Here is an 8,111-nt window from a genome sequence, read left to right as displayed (position 1 = left end):
AACAATCCCTCTTGTGTGATATCGCTAGAACGTTTCAGTCACACTGAGATGGCAAACAAATACTGAAACCGTGGTCAAATTCTTGGCCTCATTATTTGCAATGCAAAGAAATGTGCTGAGATGCTGTTTCCCTGCATGCTGCCCTATTTGCATTGCTGTCCGTCTCAAACTCTGACAGATTATTGCTATTCCTGCCTACCCCATCTTTAAATGTAACTCCTCTGAAACGATATGTCCTAACTTATGCTCTTAAGTAAAGCACAGGTGTTACTGATCACCTTAACGATGGCTCTATTCAGTTTGTGTGACTGTAACAACAGCAATGATATTACATTTATTAGGGGTGGGTCATAATATCGTGTTGATGATATGTTGTCGCCCCTTCATCGTCCAAAGGAAGTCGTTCTATAGTAAACAGTCTCTGCCAGTTTCAATCGCGGACGTCACTACTTCATGTCTCCACACAGTGGTGCTGCTCAAATGAATGAGGGAAACTTGAGTGGTAAGATACCTGGCTGAAGAAGAGGGAAGTTACAGTGGGATAATGGTGGAGAAAGCTACGTGATAGATGCCCCATCCACGTTCTCTATGTCGTGATTAAATAGAGAAATCCTGCACTCGGATGTTTTGTTTTCTTCAATTAGACAGATATTGTGATGCATCGCTATATGATTGTCTTGCAATACATTGATTATCACAGAATCGTTGTATCATGATTTTATTGGTATCGCGGACCATGTATCGCGTATCGTGTAATGCGTTATGCATTGTGGAGTGTTTTTGTTTTTCTGCTCATAAACAATGAATGAACTGATTTTTGCTGCCGTCTTAAATTATCTGACATCATGATAGTTACAGGTACTGACCTGTACTACTCTGACCTGTAAAAAAAAAGGGCCCACTCTTTTGTTTCACTGTTTGCAGCACGTGTTCAGCGGCAGACAAAAAGCAATCTGAGCCGACTGCTGAATCTCAGGTGAACAGTGAACAGGGGCAAACTGTCCCTCAGCTGCCCTTCATGGACTCTAGCAGAGCATCACAGAGTTACACATGAGATGCAGGATGAAAAAAGAAACGTTCCTCCTGTTTCAACCTGTCTCATTGCTGCCGTTTGAGGCCGACTCCGCTGACCGGCTACAGTATTTCACTCCTCACACCGAAAACAAAAGACAGATCGTGTGAACAAACTGCACGAGACACTCTATCTCAGCTCTGAAGATGAAATATTCAGCAGGAGCTTAGTGGGGTCTGACTGCTGAGAATTGTTGCTGAGAGTTATACAGACAAGAGCCATCACTGAGATGAACTATATTCAACCCCCCTCCATGCCACTTCCTCTGCATAATTAAATTTATCATAATCTCTCAAAACTAGTCCACTATCTGATTATCTTCTATCTGCAATAGTGCTTATTAAATTTTGCTCAATGACCTTAGGACGTTATGTGCAGGACGTGTGTGTTTAGTGTTTTTGTGAGGGTGTTGCACAGCTAATTACTATGAGTAGTAGTACAGTTACTACCAAAGCTTTAATGTGCATGACAAAAACTTTTCTTCTTGGAACATGGACAAAATTAGAGCTTTATTATATAGATATAGTACATGAAGGGGAGAAATATGTGAAAACTACAGTCACGATACAAGGTGCAGTCAGAGTTACGTTTCATTTTATTTATTTATTTTGCTGAGTTTCAATAGTTTTCCCCCAAATTTCAAGTGATTTAAAGAAATATTGAAATGAAATCCAATTCTGCCGAGCAAATACTTGTAATTGCTTATAATGTATTTCCAAACAAACACTTTATGCAGTTATGCTATAACTGACATGAATGCAGCATAGCACATTTCTTCTTTTACTTTTTAGCTCTTGACCCAGTATGAGACGTTGATTTTACCTGTTTTTTATTTATTTTATTGGACAGTACTTATCTGAAAAGTGCTTTACAAATAAAGTGGATTAGATTAGATTTCCTATGAGTTTACACTGAAACATGTTGCATTTACAACTCAATCCCACTTCCAACCTGCTCTTGACTTGTTATGGCACATTATATATTATTGCTCATTGTGATAAAAATCACTTACAATATTTTGTGGTGAATTTCTATGATCGTGATAATCATGAATGGAGGAAAAACATGAATATCTTTTTACGTGAGTGACATACAAAGCTTGACCATCAACCTCACCAACATACAGTCCTCATGAATTATTATGATCTATTTCTAGGATTTGTGTCCTACCTGCGATATTTCACCGTAACAATATTGTGAATCACAATTACTTTTGTCACAATAATCGTGACAGGGTATTTCTTATATTGTCCCATGTCTACAATACAGTTAAACATCTGTCATTGCAGACGCTGCTCTGGCTGTGTTTGTATTCAAATGTCAGCAGAAGACAGCAGGTGCGCAGCTCAGTCTTTAATAAAAACATCTCACCCCCTCCTGGAAAAATAAAATGATCATATTTCCAAATATACATTGTTAGTGCACATTCACTTGTCAAAATATATGTGCAACACGTGAGGAAAAACACATGAGCTGGGACACACACCTCTACATATAAGGTTTCGTGCTTGCTAAACTCTCTCTGTTACAAAGCACACAAAAGGAAAAAGAAATAATGTTTCCAGTGTTTCTGCTTTTGTGTGAGACAAGACACAGCCATGTCTCAACCCTTCGACATTTACTCGTTTAGGTCACAACAAAGTCAAAGACGCACCAAGAACCTCAAATTTGATTCTGGTGATGTCCTGACTGAGACACTATTGAGACACGATCTCTTGTGATAATAATAGCGATTGTTTTAGGTGTGGTCCTCAGTAGAGTTGGGCGTAAAGGAGTCCACAGGAAGGACAGTTTCCGCTTTTGTCCTTTTGGATGTTGATTTGAGAATGTGAAAAGGGTTTCGCAAGGCAGAGGCTGTGTGTAACACCCGATTAAATACTCATTACCAGGTCATCTGACATTTATTTTAGGTCCCCAATTAAATTTGCAGCTTTTACAAACATTTAATTTCGGGTTAGGGTCCTTTATAATGTTCTTATTGTAAAATGGGTTAAATAGTAATTAATTAGTTAAATCATCAACCAGTAGTTAAGAAAACTGCTTGTAACTCAACATTCTTAGAAGATAATGATCAAATGTTAGTATATCCTGATAAATATTCAGTAACTAGATGTGCTTCTAGTCTAATTGCTCTCATGTGTCACCTTGTTTCTCTCTCACCATGAGCTGTTCCCTCCCTGCAGTCATACTCAGCACTGTACTAAGCTGATTGTCTCAGTGCTGTTGGATTGTCTCAGTGTTTTCAGGTAGAGCCGTCTCCGTGCCCTGCAGCTGATCTGATCTTCAGACTCACCTAATTCCAGCCTCACTGTATCAATTAATGAGAGTCTGTAGCAATACTTTGTCACAGGCAGGTTGGAGCAGGTTGCTCATTCTCTTTCCATAATTGCAAAAAAGACCCTCAAGTAATAAAATACTGAGCAGCCAAGAGAACTGCATGGCTTGACAATCTGGCAATGAGTGGCGGAAGAGCCAAGGTTCTTGTACTGTTAGGTGATTGGAGATGATTGGAACCAGGTGTGGAGCAGCCACACACACACACACACACACACACACGCACACACCTGATTCACATCAGCTAATTAGAGTGAACAGAAAAAAGTTTAGAGGTACATTCTGCCCAAAATACGACTTTGTCCAAGTACACAACATTTTAAAGGTTCATTCCACCCTTACATTGCTTAATGTGCTGATATTTTATTTATTTATTTTATTTTAAGGTATAATCCACAAAAAATACTTTATGTACATTTTTGTCTATTTGTACTTTCATGTCTTTTAAATCCATGTCAATTTCAACATTTTCATAAAACTTCAACTTGTTTCTCATACAAATTAATGTACTCAAAACTATTCCTAAAACCTCATCTGATTCAAGCCAGCATCGCAGCGTAGCTTTAGCGTGCGCATTCGACAGCAATTCCATAGCAAAAGGAACTTCCGTGTGATAGATAGTTCAGTCTCTTGGTGAGTTAGTCAGCACAACCCAGTGCCACTGCTATTACCCAGCTCCACGAGGCAGGCTGGAATGCAGCAACACTTTTATTGTCTCTGGCAGAGCACTTAGCTGCGTCCCCATACCACAATTTTATCGTTTTATCCTGTCCCCAGAAATATGCACCCAGGCTGGGAGGATGTGACTTTAATTAGCCAAGCACACTAGGCTGAACATACAGGGCAGTAAGGCCACCTGGTCTGCTCTGAGCAAACGGGGAAGCTGCTGTCCCCTGTGATTTTACTTAATAACTACACTTTAATTAGAATCCTGAAGCCGAGATGTAGATGAAGATATAATGAGGTGAAGCCATGTTAATAAACGGTGAAAACATGATAAAAAAAAATAGTTTGATTAAAGTTTGACTTTATAACATACACTAACAGAGCCACTTTATTAAGTACACATGTCCACCTACATGCACATATCTGATCATTCAATCACATGGCAGCAACTCAAAGCATTTAGACATGTAGGCAAGGTCAAGACGACCTGATGAAATTCAAACCGAGAATCAGAATGTGGAAGAAAGGTGATATAAGTGACTTTGAATGTGGCAAGGTTGTTGGTAACAGAAACTGTTGATCTCTTGTTTTTTTTTTTACACTCAACCGTAGAAACTGATGTTTGGACATGCAAAGGTGGTAGCAGCTCTGTGAGGTTGCTTTTGTCTCTGCCCTCATTTTGCAGGCTGCAGGATCCAGATCCAGTTTCGAGGCTATTATTATTATCGTTAGCAGCACTATTATTCAATTATTAGCCTGGAAAAAAACAGCATGTACCCAACAAGAGGTTAACTAGCGTTAGATTAAATAGCAACCAACTGACATCCTGTCCTACCTTCCTTTGTGGGATTTGAAGTGTAGACTGGTAGACTGGTGGGTGGAGTGGCTCAGTGGTTAAGACCCTACCTTGTGTACCAAAGACATCATGGTCGCAAGTTCGATTCCACCCCTGGCTAATTGTACTTGATTCCATTGTAAGTCGCTTTGGATAAAAGCATCTGCTAAATGACATGTAATGGTATCACTCGGTTGCCAGATTTGTACGCAAGGCCACAAAAGCAGACACCCAATGTTTTTCGTGTTTCAAAAACAAATTGTAACGTTAAGCCCTCAATACATAATTTGAGAAAATGTAAAAAACGTCAAGTCATTTTGAGTCATTTTACTCAAGTTTAACTAATCAATGTCCTTCCTGTCCTCTCTCTCTTTCTCTCTGTCCTCATCTTGCAGGCTGTAGGATTCAGATCCAGTTTCGAGGCTATTATTGTTATCATTAGCAGTAGTATTATTGCCTTGAGATAATGTATGTTGTGATTTGGCGCTATACAATTTGATTTAATTTTGTAGGTTAAAATCCAAAGACATTAACGGACATAGATTATGACTACATCATGGTGCTTGGAGCAAGGTTTGTCTTGTGGGACATTGTGTCACTCTCTAACCCTGGTCTAACCTGCGTCTCTCACGTGTAATACTCGTTTAGTTAAGCGAGGAGCTTCAGAGAAGACATAGTCACTTTCACGTAAATTCCTGTTTGAGACAATGGAGACACGGCAGAGCAGGCCTAAATTAGCACACGTTCTCCGTGGCCTTGTTTTTTCTGTCTTCCTGTCCAGAGCCGTGAGCAAGCAGTAAATCTGGAGGAAGGGCAGGAGATCGTGGGAAACAGCGTGTCACAGAGGCATCGGCCACGTCCTGAAGACAGCTCCTTCCAGAGAACGACATGACAAACTCTGCGAGCAGCAACATATAGGGGAAAAGAAACCAGGGAGGAAACTGGGGAACAATGAAGCAATGGATGTGACACTACTGCTCAGTTATAGTTCTGGGTGGGAGCCCAAAAGTCTTGTGCAGGAGTCAGAGCCTGCCCTTCAAAAACTCATTGACAAGAAACAAGGCCCAGTTCCCACGGTGACCTTTCCCACGCTGCTGCTCATATTGTATATTTATACTTCTCTTGTTGAACTGTTTCCCCTCTGACTTGCACACTGCATGTTTGTGTTCCTTATCTTTGTGGACGTGCTCTGGCTGTTGTTGTTTTGAACCTGATCTCAGCTTCTTTCTTTCTTTCTTTCTTTTTTTTCCACACCTTTTAACTGCAGAGATCTCTGTGAAGTATCTGAGGTTACACCCATAGTACAACAATGTCTTTCACATCTGCTTTCAGCACTGCATCAGAGGCAATCTGCATCCATACTAACACACCTGAAAATTTATATTAAGTGACCAATTATGCGCATGCTGGTGTTTATATATAACTTTATAGTTATTTGCTTATTTTCATGGGGCACTACAAAAGAGAAACAACAATGGTGAAAAGTTTTACGCGACTAAACTAAACCTGAAAGTAGAGACCTGAGAGTAATGTGGATGTCGTCTGTAACTTGGCACTTTCATGTCCTGCCAAACACAAATCAAACCTACATAGCAGATGTATTCTATGTTAAAGAACATGGAATACAACACATGGCGATGTGCTATTTCTAATCAGAATTTAAGGAGATGCTTGAATGAAACTTGTCATTGTGTTGAACTGACTTACTTTACCATTGTTGGGGGGGGGGCTACTCTTAATTAGGGACCCCCATTTTTTGGCTGCTGGAAACGTCTGGAAACATTCCAAAGCATTGGCACTACTTTCTCCCATTGAGAAACATTAAACTGCTGTTTTTGTGACCTATTTTTCTCCTTTCTTTTAAATAGAATTTTCAACAGGGTGGCAGAGGGAGACTTCGGGAAGGATGTCATAAATTGTCCGTCAGAGAGTTTAATACCAAAATTCCTTTAAATGCAAAACTCTGTGTGCTTGGAATATGTCTGAAAGACTTTGTGCAAACCTCGAAACAGACTAAACTTCTGGACTAAAAAACCTTTCTGATTGTATCGGACTATTGCAAAGGGCAAGTGGAAAGACTTGGTTTGGCTTTGGGAACCATATATGAATATCATAACAAACAGGACTGTAGGCCTTACCTGAAAATACGTTGTTAACAATGTAAAGAAATATGATATTTTGTTTATATGTGGTCGAATATTGATGCAAGCTTAATGTGTATGTACTGTATGATCTGACACTGTTGTGTTGTTGCGTGTGTTCGTTTGGGGGACTTTTGTAACCAACACAGACATTCGACACCACACACATGCATGAAACAAACACACACACGACAAATGAGGACTAAAATGTTGTGACCTGTCTTTAAAGATCACTTGTACAGGAAAGTGTTGATCTATCACAAAAATATCACACTGTAATACTATTCTTCTTACTGTCATCTCAGCACAACCTCTATGTTTACAGTACAGTGACACACATTAATGCATGAACGTGTGTGACCAGTGGACTTTGGTTTAGAAGCTTGTGAGGAGACAAACATTTTCAGAATCTGCCCAAGGAGATTTCAACACATGGAGCACAAGAGCAGCTGAGGCTCAAACCACAGGCCACATGATGAGTGGAAAAACACTTCTACCTAGTGAGCTTCAGCCAACCTCTTACAGTAAGCAGACCTTTTAGCGGTCAAAATGAATATTTGCTCTAAGATCCTGAACACTTCAACTATTGCCTTTTGCCCTGTTTTTCTGGAATACTTTATACATGTACCATATAATGTTGGAACTTTGGGAGAAAAAAATTGGGGGGCAGATTTAGTAAAATACGAACAATTAAGTTGTACACTTCAGGACCAAGACGAAGAGCTAAAATAGGCTAAAATGCTAATACTAAACAGAAACTTTTGGGTAACATTTAGAGGCTTAAAAAATACTCAGAAGCTCATGTATATTGTAACTCATACTCTGGACTGAATGCATATATGGAACACTACATCCAATACACAACAATAATAATCATAATCTAACACTGAAAGTAACGTGGCAAACATAAAAATATGCTGCACTGGACCCTGACAGGGGGCAGGATGTGGATGTTTGGTCCTACAGTGTGCCAGAATACCTCCACGCTTCATGTTGTCATTCTCTCCAGAGTTCCTTTAATCTCGTTGACAAAGCTTCCATCAGTAAGCTATGCCAGATATGT

This window comes from Solea senegalensis, linkage group LG10 (assembly GCF_019176455.1).
Source record: "Solea senegalensis isolate Sse05_10M linkage group LG10, IFAPA_SoseM_1, whole genome shotgun sequence".
Classification (NCBI taxonomy): domain Eukaryota; kingdom Metazoa; phylum Chordata; class Actinopteri; order Pleuronectiformes; family Soleidae; genus Solea; species Solea senegalensis.
The sequence above is the reverse complement of the archived record's forward strand: the minus strand, read 5'-3'. Positions refer to the sequence as shown.